The sequence below is a fragment of the Lynx rufus genome, unplaced genomic scaffold (assembly GCF_022079265.1).
Source record: "Lynx rufus isolate CCGP_SWC_20201006 ecotype Redwood Valley unplaced genomic scaffold, mLynRuf1.p SCAF_19, whole genome shotgun sequence".
In the NCBI taxonomy this organism is placed as follows: Eukaryota; Metazoa; Chordata; class Mammalia; order Carnivora; family Felidae; genus Lynx; species Lynx rufus.
The window spans coordinates 13,696,798-13,711,546 of NW_025814833.1; positions in this window are offsets into that span (position 1 = coordinate 13,696,798).

Consider the following 14,749-nt stretch of genomic DNA (forward strand, 5'->3'; position numbering starts at 1 on the left):
AATCGGAAACAGGCTCCAGGCTCTGAGCCATCAGCCCAGAGCCCGACGCGGGGCTCGAACTCACGGACCGCGAGATCGTGACCTGGCTGAAGTCGGACGCTTAACCGACTGCGCCACCCAGGCGCCCCTAAAACATCATGAATAGATATACTGTCTCCCGTCTCCCCAAACCTCCAGTTTCCTCTTCACCATCTCACCACCCCGCTGGCAAATAATCATTCTTCTGATTTCACTGAAAAAAAAAAAAAAAAAACACCAGGAAGAATCAGAAGAGAATGTCCTTGTCCTCCTGTTGCCAAATCTATCAACCTCCCTGCTGCCTTTCCTGGTGATCTCATCCAATCTCATGGCCATGTATGTGCTGATGGCTGCCAAATCGTATCTTCAACCCAGATTTCTCTAAACTCAAACATCCGATGCCCATAAATCAAATACAACCTGGTTGAAACGGGACTCGATTTCCATCCCCCAAACCTGCTCTTTGCCCAGTTTCCCATCTCAGGAAATGGCATCGCCCCTCCACCAGTGGCTCAGGCCAGAAACCTAGCAGTCGCCTCTACTGCCTCTCTCTTTCTCTTACACCTTGCTTGTAACCCCTCAGCAAAGTTTTTGGCGTACCTTCAAAATATAATCTTACCCTTTCTCGCCCCCTCCATTACTACCGTCTTAGTTCAAATAACTTGCGTCCCCTGCCTGGCCAACCACCGTGGTCTTCTGCATCCACCATTTACCAACTCAACTCAATAGCGGAAGTGATCCTTTCAAAACATAAGGCAGATCCCGTCTTGCCTCCATTTAAACCCTCCCATGGCCTCGCTACTCGCTCCAGTAAAAACAAAAGTCTACGAAGCCCTGGCAGACCTCTGGCACACCGCTGCTATCCCTCTCTGACCTTCCCAGCCTGCTTCAGTCACACAGGCCACCTTGCTGGCCCTTGAACACGCCATGTCCACTTCTACCCCAGGGCATTTGCACCTGCTCTTATCTCTGCCCGGAATGCTCTTGCCCGAAACATCGCCATAGGTTTCTCCCTCATTCCATGCGGGGTTCTCTTCAAATGTCACCTCACCGCAGAGGCCTTCCCGAAATAACTGCTCGCTCTACTCTCAGCCCGATCCATTTGCCTCGCAACCTGCTTTATTTGTCTCCATACCAATCCACACCCTCCGACATTTCCGTGTTGCCTTTTCTGGTTCCTTTATGGTCTGTCTCCCTCAACTATGATGTAAGCATCGTGAGGGCAGGGCCGTTGTCGTGGTCCCTGCTGTAACCCCAGCTCTGAAAACAGTTTCTGGCCCATAGTAGGTGCTTAACGAAATATTTATCGGATAAATGGCTGAAAGGCACAGTTGAGAGTACAAGAAAATCGGGTGCCAGAGAGGACAAGAGAGCTAAAACCCAGGGTGGTGTGCAGACAACTTGTGACCTACTGACTTGAGGTTTGACCCTTGTGGCCAAGACTGTTATCCCCCAACATCATTTTCCCGTACATCCACAGTAAGAGAACTCCTAATTTTCAGTTGGATACATGGCCACCCTGAATAATAGCTACTGTGACTAAGTTCTGACCAGGGACATAAAAGCAAATGTCATACGGAAGCTACTGAGCATTTTCCTTAAAAGACAGCTGCTGTGGGGCGCCTGGGTGGCTCGGTGAGTTAAGCGTCTGACTTCGGCTCAGGTCATGATCTCGCCCCTTGTGAGTTCGAGCCCCACATCGGGCTCTGTGCTGACAGCTCAGAGCCTGGAGCTTGCTTCAGATCCTGTGTCTCCCTCTCTCTCTCTACCCCTCCCCCGCTCATGCTCTGTCTCTCTCTCTCTCTCTCTCTCTCTCAAAAATAAACATTAAAAAAAAAAAAAGACAACTGCCGGGTCCCTTATTCTTAACCTCTTAGTCTTTCCTGCTGGCTGGAATGTAAAAGTGAAGGCTTGAGCAAGAGCAGCCATCTTGGACCATGAGGTGACCTGAGAAACAGAAGCCACATAGAATGGAAGAACAAGATATACGGGGCGCCTGGCTGGCTCAGTTCCTTAAGCGCCCGACTTCGGCTCAGTTCGTGATCTCACGGTTCGTGAGTTCAAGCCCCGCATTGGGCTCTGGGCTGACAGTTTGGAGCCTGAAGCCTGCTTCGGATTCTGTGTCTCCCTCTCTCTCTCTCCCCTCCCCCGCTTATGTGCTGTCTCTCTCTCAAAAATAATAAACATTAAAAAAAAATTTTTTTAAAGATAATGGTACCTCTATGGAGAGATGGTGTATCAACTCTGTTTATGATGTTTTAATTCCTAGAGAGAAAGGAAACTCAGGTAAATAGGGTTACAGTTTAATAAGGCTAAGTAATGGGTATATGTGTGTTCATCATGTTGTTTCTATGCATTTCTGTATACTCGAAATGTTAACAATGCAAATATAAAGACAAAAGAAACCCAGTCATTTTGAGAAAAAAATTAGAAAGTAGCAAAAACTATAATCTCATTATACTTTTTGGATAACATTTTAATCTAATTTGTTTCATTACATTCTAGTACTAATTGAATCCCTAATTTGTGCCCAATCAGGATACTGAACATTCTGGATACCGCAAGCCAATAACACTGTGACATTCCTGAATCACACCCTGTCATATGTGCTGTTGAAATCTCTGTCCAAAGGGCCACAGCTCGGTTAAGAAGTATCTTTTAATGTATGCTTAAGGTTTTTCACGGGGGACAAATATTCAATATTCACCATTTTCCAGAAATAGCAGTAACTAATACTTTTCTCAAGCATTTGCTATGTGCCAGGGTCGGCTCTAAGCACTTTACATGCATTAACACATCTAATACAACAACCCATCTGAAGTGGGTGCTGTTATTATCATAATCACCCCCATTTTCAAAGGAGGAAGCAGAGGCACAGAGAAGTTAAATAATTCACACAGGGTCACACAGCTAGTGAGTGATCGAGCCAGGATTCACACCAGGCACTCTGGCTTCAGATCCCTTGACCTTAACCACTCAAAGACCTTATTTTCAGTATGACTAATTTTACAGTGATACTTTCGGCTGGTTGTATGTGGCAAGTGGGATCATTTTGTTTTAGTTATTATTTTTCAATGTTTATTTACTTTTGAGACAGAGATAGAACATGAGTGGGGAAAGGGCAGAGAGAGGGGGAGACACAGAATCCGAAGCAGGCCCCGGGCTCTGAGTTGTCAGCACAGAGCCCGACGTGGGGCTCAAACTCATGGACCGGGAGATCCTGACCTGAGCCGAAGTCGGACGCTCAAGTGACTGAGCCACCCAGGCGCCCCGCAAGGGGGGTCATTAACAAGAGTTGATAACAGAACTCCAACATGGCATCGCCTTGATCAATCTCATTTCTCGTGTGTATGGCTTGTCCCCTTAATCAGAGAGCAAGCTTCTGAAAGACACCATATTATTTTTAACTGAAATATAGTTGACCTACGATATTGCAATAGTTTCAGGTGTACAACATAGTGATTCGACGATTATATACATTACAAAATGCTCACTACCCTACGGGTAGTTACCACCTGTCACCATACAAAGTTATTGCGGTGTTATTGACTTCATTCCTTATGTGGTACTTTTCATCCCCATGACTGATTTCTTCCATAACTGGAAGTTTGTGCCTCCTAATCGCCTTCGCCTATTTTACCCATCCCCTTACCTCCCTCCCCTCTGGCAACACCCGGTTTGTTCTCTATATTTACGAATCTCTTTCTGCTTGTTGCTTGTTTGTTCACTTGTTTTGCGTTTTAGATTCCACGTGTAAGGGAAGTCTTGTGTTTTTCTGTCTATTTCAGATAGTGTACCGGGTCCAGGCACGCTGTCGCGAATGGCAAGATTTTATTCTTTTTTATGGTTGAGTACGAATATTCCGGTGTGGGGGCGCCTGGGTGGCTCAGTCGGTTAAGCGTCCGACTTCGGCTCAGGTCATGATCTCGCGGTTCGTGAGTTCGAGCCCCGCGTCGGGCTCTGGGCGGACAGCCCGGAGCCCGCTTCGGATTCTGTGTCTCCCTCTCTCTCTGACCCTCCCCCGTTCATGCTCTGTCTCTCTCTGTCTCAAAAATAAATAAACAAACAAAAAAGAATATTCTGGTGTGTGGGTGTGTGTGGGTACATATACATGCTACATCTTCTTCATTCATTTACCAACGGACACTTAGGTTGCTTCTATATCTTGTTTTCTTTGGGTGAATACCCAGAAGTGGAATTACTGGGTCATGTGGCATTTTGATCCTTAATTTTTTAGGAGCCCCCATTCTGATTTCCATGGTGGTTGTACCCACTTACATTCCCACCAACAGTCACCAAGATTTCCTTTCCTCTACATCCTTGCCAACACTTCTTTCTTGCCTTTTTAATACTAACCATTCTGACAGGCGTGAGGTAACATCTCATTGTGGTTTTGATTTGTATTTCCCCCGTGAACAGCGATGTGGAACATCTTTTCGTGTGTCTGTTGGCCACCCGTATATCTTCTTTGGAAAAATGCCTATTCAGGTCCTCTGCCCATTTTTAATCAGGTATTTGTGGGTTTTTTGGTGTTGAGTTACATGAGTTCTTTATAAGATTTTAGATATTAACCCCTTATCAGATATATGATTTGCAAATATCTTCTCCCATTCAGGAGGTTGCCTTTTCGTTTTGTTGATGGTTTCTTTTGCTATGCAAAAGCTTTTCAGTTTGATGTAGGCCCAATAGTTTATTTTTCCTTTTGTTTCCCTTGCCTCAGGAGACAAATCCAGAAAAATATTACTAAGGCCGACGTCCAAGAGATTACTGCATAGGTTTTCTTTTAGGGGTTTTATGGTTCCAAGTCTTATATTTAAGTATTTAATCCATTTTGAGTTTATTTTTGTGTATGGTATGAGAAAGTGGTCCAGTTTCAGTCTTTTGCATGGAGCTGTCCCGTTTTCCCAGCACCATTTATTGAAGAGACTGTCTTGGGGCGCCTGGGTGGCGCAGTCGGTTAAGCGTCCGACTTCAGCCAGGTCACGATCTCACGGTCCGTGAGTTCGAGCTCCGCGTCGGGCTCTGGGCTGATGACTCAGAGCCTGGAGCCTGCTTCCGATTCTGTGTCTCCCTCTCTCTCTGCCCCTCCCCCGTTCATGCTCTGTCTCTCTCTGTCCCAAAAATAAATAAACGTTGAAAAAAAAATTTTTTTAATAAAAAAAAATTAAAAATAAAAAATAAATAAAAAAAAAATGAAGAGACTGTCTTTATCCCCGTTGTATATTCTTGTCTCCTTTATCAAAGATTAACTGACCATGTAAGCATGGGTTTATTTCTGGGCTCTCTATTCTGTCCCATCGATCTATGCAGGCACAATATTTTAAAACAATTTTTTTGGAGATCGCTCTGTACCTTCAATAGTGTGATTTGCCCACAACCAGTTTTCGATAAATATTTACCGGATGATCAAAGGGAAATACAAGAAAACCCATGAACTTTTCCACACCGAGGCATCAAAGTTCAATTTCCTGGGTCAATTCGGAAAGATATTCCTCAAGAGAGGCTATTATTTTGGTTTTCATTAACCTTTTTGTGAGCACCCACCTTATTGAGATGTAATTCAGTCATTTAAATTGAATTCAGGGGCACCTGGCTGACTCAGTGGGTAGAGCATGTGATTCTTGATCTCAGGGTTGTGAGTTCAAGCCCCACGTTGGGGGCGGAGCCTACTGAATGACTGGCTCCTTTCGCTGAGCCTCATGTTTTCAAGGTGGTATAATCCATGCAATGAACTTTTATTTGGCAATAAGAAGGAATGATTCATTAACTCTTTTAAGCAACCTTTTACTAGTGTATTGCAAGATTTCAGACATTTATACCTTAAAACTCATTTCCATTGTTCTATTGTGCTAAAATACACATAACCTAACGTTTTCCATTTAAACCATTTTCTTTCTTTCTTTCTTTTTTGGTTCCTTTTAACTGTTTTAAGTGTACAGGTCAGTGGCATTAAGGGCATTCGCACGGTTGTGCCACCATCACCGCCCTCCATCTCCAGAACTTTCTCATCATCCCAAACTGAAACTGTATGCGTGAAGCAACAACTCCCCATTTCCCCCTCCCCCAGCCCTGGCAACCACGTGTCTATTTCCTGTCTCTATGAACCTGACCATTCTAGAGACCTCCTAGAAGAGGAATAATAATACAATCTTTGTCCTTTTGTCGCTTATTCCACTTAGCGTAATATCTTCGACGTTCAACACTGTCGTAGCACGTGTCCGAATTGCCTTCCTTTTTAAGACTGATTAACATTCCATTCCACCAATCACACGACCCTGGGATCATGACCTGTGCCGAAGAGAGTCGGATGTTGGACGCTGAACCAACTGGGCCACCCAGGCCCCCCTTTTTCCTGTTGTTTAAAAAATAATAGCCATCTGAATGGCTGTGAAGTGGCATCTCATTGAGGTTTTGATTTGCATTTCCCTAATTATTACACCTTAGTTTTTAATAAATCCTAGGATTGAGAAACACCTTAAACGATTTAAAAAATCTGTTAACAAAATGAATAATCCCCACGTGTGTCTAAAAGCTATTAGATGTAGTTTGTTCAAGGTCAAGTATACCTGTAACTGAGGAAACTAGTTGCTTCGCTGGTTTAAACACAAATGTCAGGGGCACCTGGGTGGCTCAGTCGATTAAGCATCCGACTTCGGCTCAGGTCATCGTCTTGCGGTTCGTGAGTTCAAGCCCCGCGTCAGGCTCTGTGCTGACAGCTCAGAGCCTGGAGCCTGTTTCAGATTCTGTGTCTCCCTCTCTCTCTCTGACCCTCCCCCGTTCATGCTCTGTCTCTCTCTGTCTCAAAAATAAATAAACGTAAAAAAAAATTTAAACACAAATGTCATAGGCGCTGTGCTGGACACGTCACAGGTTAGGCTCCCCAGGAAGTAAACTCTGAGGCAGAGTTTACAGTTCTTGATAATCTTTTTTAATGTCTATTTATTTTTGAGAGATCGCATGTGTGTGCATGGAGGGGAGGGGCAGACAGACAGGGGGACAGAAGATCGGAAGCGGGCTCTGTGCTGACAGCAGAGAGCCTGATGTGGGGCTCGAACCCATGAACCGTGAGATCATGACCTGAGCTGAAGTTGGGCGCTTAACCAACTGAGCCACCCAGGTGCCCTGGGTCCTTGATAATTTTTAAGAGTTTAAAGCGGTCCTAAGAGTAAACATTTAGAGAGTCCCTGGTCTGGAGCATACTAGGGGAAGTAAAACCCACTCAAAGTCACTTCAATCAGGGGCGCCTGGGTGGCTCAGTCGGTTAAGCAGCCGACTTCGGCTCGGGTCATGATCTCATGGTCCGTGAGTTCGAACCCTGCGTCAGGCTCTGTGCTGACCGCTCAGAGCCTGGAGCCTCTTTCGGGTTCTGTGTCTCCCTCTCTCTGACCCTCCCCTGTTCATGCTCTGTCTCTCCCTGCCTCAAAAATAAATAAAACGTTAAAAAAACAAGTCACTTCAATCAAATATTTATCTGACTACTCAAATTGGAAGACTCTCTCTCCCTCCCTCTCTCTCTCTCTCATATCTCTATTCCTTTTCCCACTTTGCACCTCTACCCCCAGCATATGTTTGTCTCACCTTCTACTCCATATCCTTTCTGTGGCTTACAAGAAATTAAGTTTTCCTGTTTCCTGTTTTCACGAAGACAGACCCAGTATGTTATATATCATTTTTTTTTTTTTAGAACTTCTGAATCATAGAGAGGCATTTGGGGATCATAAATGCCAACAGCCAGGAATGTATCGCATTTCCTCTACATTGGAAGTGGAAATGGCACTTTTGCATGAAAGAGATTTCAAAAATATCAACAGCATCTCTTTAAAATTTCCTGTGAAAAGGCAAAGCATCTGTTCAATTGCTATCAAAGATTATAGTTGAGCGAGGCCCATGTAAAATATGGAAGTCCGACACCCCTGTTTATTTCAATCCAAGTGTGGAAACCACCAGAGAAGAGAAAAACACCCAAAACTCCACCAAGGGCCAATGTTCCTCCGGTGACACAATCTATCTTGAGAGACTGTCATGCTACGAAGGACACAGAAAAAGCAAAACTCTGAAGTAACAAGAGTAAGGGATGGCCAGGGCAAAGACCATATCAGAAGAGGGCTTCTTTTTTTGTTCTGGGGAGTTTTTGCTTTTCGGAAACATCTATGGGTTGCTTTCTCCAGGCATCATACAGGCGCGCACACACACACACACACACGTACACGCACGCGCGAGCGCAAACAAATCCACAGCTTGCTAAATTTAGTTGCACCTCTGTCACAACGATGATGACAAAATGTTCCTCTGACCGCAATGTGTTCAAGCGCAAATGGTTCCTCTTTCCAGGTTCTGGTTTGTACATACACAAATTCCTAGCGAGGTGACACCCATGTTCCGACAGCAGTACTCCTGGGCCCCAGCTGGATTCTACAGGCGAAGGCACTGAGGAATGAGACTGTACCCGAAGTGGTGAGTTCTATGGCTTTGTACCCGTTTCACAGACGCCAATGAGCCCAGCTGACCCAATTGTACCATGGCCAACCTAGAGTGACACGTAGGGTTCGCTTCGTGCCAGGCGGTGCCTCTGTCACCCTGTGGAACGGGCATCAGGGGACAAGGCAGTGCTGTCTTGCCTCCTGACCCTGCTGTGCCACCACGCCCCTCCACAGTGACTCGCTTCCCGGAGGGGCTTCGCCATTGCGTCTTGCACACAGAGAAGCCTGGGGATGAAAAAGTAAGAGGAAACAGGAAACCGAATGGTAGTAAAGGAGAAATGAAAGAAAGCGGACTGAGAGCAAATGGGACAATGTCAGCAGAAAGGAGAACAATAGAAGCGGAACCGTAAGAGACGAGGGAACCGTAAAGATGAAAGAGTACTAGAACCTTCTAATAATAGTTCCCATTTATTAGTGTTTACTATATGTTAGGCACTGGATTAACATTTGGTGTGAGCTTCTTCATCTCGTTGAATCCTTACAACTAAACCCCGAAGGTACAACAGGCTCTTGTAATGAGAAACAGACTCCCAAGGGCCCCACAACATTGGAAAGAAGTCAAGAGAGGAAAGGACAAAAAGAAACAGAAAAAAGCGGGACAAATGGCACAAAATCAGGTGGTAGAAAGAAGCATAAATGTATTAGAACTACTGTCTACAGGGGGCGCCTGGGTGGCTCAGTCGGTTAAGCTTCCGACTTCGGCTCAGGTCACGATCTCGCGGCCTGCGGGTTTGAGCCCCGCGTCGGGCTCTGGGCTGATGGCTCAGAGCCTAGAGCCTGCTTCCGATTCTGTGTCTCCCTCTCTCTCTGACCCTCCCCCGTTCATGCTCTGTCTCTCTCTGTCTCAAAAATAAACTTAAAAAAAATTTTTTTTTTAAAAAGAACTACTGTCCACAGAGAATTTGAGAAATCTGCCATCATGGTATCGTAATGGGAGATTTTAACTGGTCTCTCAGCAACTGATAGGTCCAACGGGCAAAAAAGAGCAAGAATATTAATGTGACCAACAGGATTCACAAATTTGACTTAACGGGCACAGGTAGAACACTAATAATTTGAGAATACAGTTGCTGCTGGAACAGCACAGGTTTGAGCTGCGCACGTCCACTTGTGCGCGGATTTTTTCAATTAATACGGCAGAGTGCTGTGAACGTATTTTCTCTTCCTTATGATTTTCCTACAAAGATTTTCTTTTCTCTAGCTTCCTTTATTGTAAGAAGACGGTATATAATACATAAAACATACAAAACGTGTGCTAATTGATTGCTGATGTTATTGGGAAGGCGTCATATCAACAGTAGGCTATTTGGGGGGAGGAGGCTAAGTGTGGGGGGAGGAGTCAAAACTTATCTGCAGATTTTTCAACCGCCCCCGGGGATGGCGCCCCTAAGCCCCACATTGTTCAAGAGTCAACCGTATACGTTTTCCTCAAACGCTCATCCTCGAACGCGGACATTTACGGAAGTAAACGATACACTGGGTCACAAAGCAAACCTCGTCAAATTTGCAAGGATTGGTACCGTCCTGGAAACTGAGGCCGCAGAGAAGTTTAAACGACTGGCCTTCGCTTCTGTGGCTGAGAAGTGGCGGCGAGGCTGGGCTTTGGTTCTTAGCACAGAGTGCACACGGCCCCCGCAGTGCACACGCGCCGGCTCAGCCCTGGGGGTGCCACCAAGTAGGGAGGGCTGCAGCCACGCAGGGGTCTGGTTCCAAACGGCACAATCGGAAAAGGCGATCCAGGTGAAGGGATGTGGGAGAGATCGGCCAGTTCGGGACTAAGGAGGAGTTTTGCTGTTCCCACTCCCCCTGCCCCTGCCAAGCCCAGTGTTTTCCAAGTGAACCCTGAGGCCTCAATTCCTTGCTTCTTTAGGGAAATGACAGGTAGAAAGGCAAACTGACTTCTGAGCGTTGATTCCTCTGCACTGCGTCACAGCTATGCTAATGGCCTCCTCCGAGAGGCAGAGAGAGGGGGGCACAGAATCCTACCAGGCTCTAGGCTGTCAGCACAGAGCCCGATGCGGGCCCCGAACTCAGGAACCCGCGAGATCATGACCTGAGCTGAAGTCAGATGCTCAACCAACTGAGCCACCCAGGCGCTTTGTGAACGAGGGGGTGGCTAAGAGGCCAGAGGGACTGGAGGTTTCTAGGTTCAGATGTAAATATTGTTTATCCCACATGCTTCAGGCAAATGAACAATGGAGACTTTCCAGGGCAAGAAGGTGCAGAGAACTAACATGCAAATGAAGCATTTGAATCTTTAAACCGAGGAGTCTTGAGGCTGAGATGGGAGAGACAGACACTAAGGATAGCTAAGTGGTGACGCAATTAAAGGGCTGCCCCTTAGGGGCGTCTGGGTGGCTCAGTCGGTTAAGCGTCCGACTTTGGCTCGGGTCATGATCTCGCGGTTTGTGAGTTCGAGCCCCGTGTCAGGCTCTGTGCTGACAGCTCAGAGCCTGGAACCTGGAGCCTGCTTCGGATTCTGTGTCTCCTTCTCTCTCTGCCCCTCCCCCACTTGTGCTCTCTCTCTATCAAAAATAAACGTAAAAAAAAAAATTTTTTTTTTTAAAAGGGTTGCCCCTTGGGGCACCTGGGTGGCTCAGTCGGTTAAGCGTCCGACCGCTGCTTTTGGCTCAGGTCACTGTCTCATGGTTCGTGAGTTTGAGCCCTGCATCGGGCTCTGTGTTGGCATCGCGGGGTCTGCTTGGGATTCCCTCCCTCCCTCCCTCCCTACTCCTCCCCAACTCTCCCTCTCCCTCTCTCTCTCTCTCAATATAAATAAACACACTTAACAAATGCTTTAAAAATTAAAAAATAAAGGCTGCCCTCGACAGTGTGCAAAGATTAGACAGATGGTGGCTGGGCCAGGGTAGGGGGCAGGGCCTAAGTTGGGTTAGGCGCAAGGTTGGGGGAGAGGGTGCAGTGAAAGGTCGTGGGGGGTCCTGGCTGAGATGCTGGGGTAGTGGCAGCAGTGAAAACACCCCAAACCCAGAGCCAGAGGTGGGGCCCTGGATGCTGACGCATGGAGGCTCTTCTTCCTCTTTCGGACACCGAAGCGTCGGAAAGCAGAACGGGGCCGATGCCAGAGAGGAAGAGCTTGCAGCCTGAAGGGAGTGACTGGAGGGGATATCGCCCGCTTTGAAGGGGTGCAAGAAAGAGCGGGGTGCCAGACCCCAAGGGCATGCTCTTTCACAGAGGAGCGGGGCCCAGGGAAGAACCAACCTCACGGCCCCTGGGGTTTGGTGGAGGAGCCCGAAGTTGGCCTGGCGGCCGGCCCTGTCCCGGAGTGCCAACCCCTCAGTCTTTCTCCAGCCTTCTTGCCTCCAGGCAAGAATTAGGGAAGTTTTCATAATTCAAGAAAACCAGATCTCCCAAGTATCACTTTTTAAAGATATTTTTTAACTTAAGAAAATTGTTTAATGTTTATTTATATATGAGAGAGGGAGAGAGAGGACAAGCGGGGGAGGGGCCGAGAGAGAGGGAGACCCAGAATCCGAAGCAGGCTCCAGGCTCCGAGCTGTCAGCACAGAGCCTGACGCGGGGCTCCAACCCACCAACCACAAGATCCCGACCTGAGCCGAAGGTGGACGCTTAACCGACTGAGCCACCCAGGCGCCCCTCCCGAATATCACCTTCACAATGTCACCACCTTGCTCGTAAAAGTCTTCCGTGGCTCCTTATAGCGTATAAGAGCCAGCCATAAAATGCTGTTCACTTTTTCTCTTTCTCTTTCTCTTTCTGTCTCTCTGTCTTCCTGTTTGTCTCTCTCAAGTTCTGGTCATCCTTCAAGGCCTAGTTCAATTCCCATCTAGTCCAAGAAGTCTTCAAAAGCGGTTCCCGCCACACTGGCCTGTCTTGCCTTTCTCTGAGACCCGTTTCACAAACGAACGTGTTTGCCATTTACATTTGTTTGTTGCATTTTCCTTAATTGTCTTCTATACCTGTCCACACCTGAGACTGGGAATCTCCCAAGGTCGACGGCAAGAATGGTTGCGTTTTGTTGGTTGGTTGGGATCCCTGAGAGCACTTGGCACAGTGTGATTTCTTCCTTTGTGTATTTATTCCCATCTTTATTGTGTATGAACTACGTGTCAGGTATAGTTCTCAGTGCTGGGGATACAGCTGAGAACAAATCAGAAAACACGAAGCTTACATTCCGGTGTAACGGGGCGGAATGACCCAGAAAGGGGGCTAGAAGTGAGTGTCGGTGGGGCTTGCAATTTTCCACGCGGTGGCCAGAGCAGGCCTCAGGGAGCCACCTAAATGAAATGATGGAGTAAGACTGTGGCTTTCCGGGGAGGCTGGAGCAAACAGCAGAGGAAATAGACAGGGCAAAGGCCCTGAGGCAGGAGTGCACTTGGCTCGTGTGAGGAATAGCTGAGAAGTGAGTGTGGCCAGAGAAGCTTGCATTGGGTTGAACAGTGGAAGATGAGGTTAGAAAGGGGGGATTGGGAAGGGCCTTGGAGGTCGGTGGACGGTTCTGAGCAGATGGGTGCCTTGTTGAATCCAAGAGTCCGTTTAATAGCCACTGTAAAGTTTGGAGACCCAGACGTGGATGGGCTTCGGGACTTTGACCCAGGCAGCCGTCCTAGCACCACACCTCTCTGCCTCAGGCTAAAACCCAAAGGATCCTGTCACAGGCCCCTTGTGCAAACAAGCACTCTCTTGGGTGAGCTTCACCAAACCTGTAGAAGAAAAACACTTACTGGGCGCCTGGGTGGCTGGGTCATTAAGTGTCTGATTCGGCTCAGGTCACGATCTCACCGTTCGTGAGCTCGATCCTCGCTTTGGGTGAGCTCGAGCCCTGCTTCTGGTAAAATACGAGGCCTGGGTGAGCCCTGCTTCCCTACCCCCACTCCGCCTCCCACCCCCGTCTGCCCCTCGTGGGATTCTCTCTCTGTCCCTCGCTCACTTTTGCCATCTCTCTCTCTCTCAAGACGAAAATTTAAAAAGGAAACGACTTGCCGAAGAGCAAGAACCTTCAAGTCGATGAAACCCAGACGTTGAGAGCACGACACTGACCATGTCACTTTCATCTTTACGTTCTCTGTGGTGAAATGATCAGATTCGCACACTGGGAAGATCTGGCTCGCAGAGGGGAGATTTGCAGACCCTTGCAATAGCACAAGGGAGAGGCAATAAGGACCTGATGAGAACAGTGGAGGGGAGGAAGGAGGAGAATAGACCCGAGAGATGTTTTGTGAGATCAGCGACTGCACGGCTGGAGGCAGGGCGGGAAAACCACAAGCACTAGATACAGGAAAGGGAGGTATCAAGGACAAGTACTTTTAGCATTAATCTCTCACTAATTGGTGGTGGGCATGAGGACAATGGGTGGAGAGGAGCCAAGACCAAAAGAAACAAAGAGTCTGCCAGCTCAGGATTTCTCGACTCTGGTACTATTGTCATTTCGAACTGGATAATTCTTTTTTTTTTTTTTTTTTTTTGGTGGGGGGGGGGCGGATGGTCCCCTGCATGGCAGGGATGTTTAGCAGCATCCCTCACCTCTACCCACTAGACGCCCATAGCACGCCCCCCCCTTCCCCCCCCCAGCCCAAGGCGTGACCACCAAAAATATCTCCAGACATTGCCAATCGTCCCCTGGGGAGGAAAAACCAACCTTGATTGGGAACCTGCGCACTAATGTCAGAAGAAGGGAAGTTCCCTATTTGCTATTTCCTTTCTTTCTTTGCCCTGCAGTGGCTGTGAGCATCTGTTGGGGTTTCGCCTGATAAAAGGTGGAAGACCTTTTGTGAGATTTTTACCTAAGGGGCCAGAATTCGTAGCTAAGCCCTTGGTATGTATGCTGGTGTCTGTGTCCTTTAGAAACTCAGGAGGCCGTTTCTAACGGGCTGGAAGGAGACCTGACCGTGGCAAGAGGAACATCATTCTTTCCCCCCAGATATTTCCTGGCCTGTGCCCTTTTCTGACTCCGCTTACAAAAAAAGGGGAAAGCCTTAGGGAAAAGGGCAAAGACCCCAAAAGCCAGCTGGAGAGGCCGAGGTACATAGATCAGCCCAGAACTCCAGTCACGTCAGGCCAAGGCGAAAAGAAAGGTGATTAGCCGAATCATCAGGGCTCAAAGAATTAAGGACTAGAGCTAAACGTGATGTTGACTTCATTATGACTTTGATTACACAAAGCCCAAATAAGAGCTGTTTGTGGCAGTTCCTGAAAAGTCCTCATCTTGTCCTCATCCTCCTGCAGAGCAGAGCAGTGGCCTAATTCAGTCTAAGATGCTTTTTGAGCAAAAG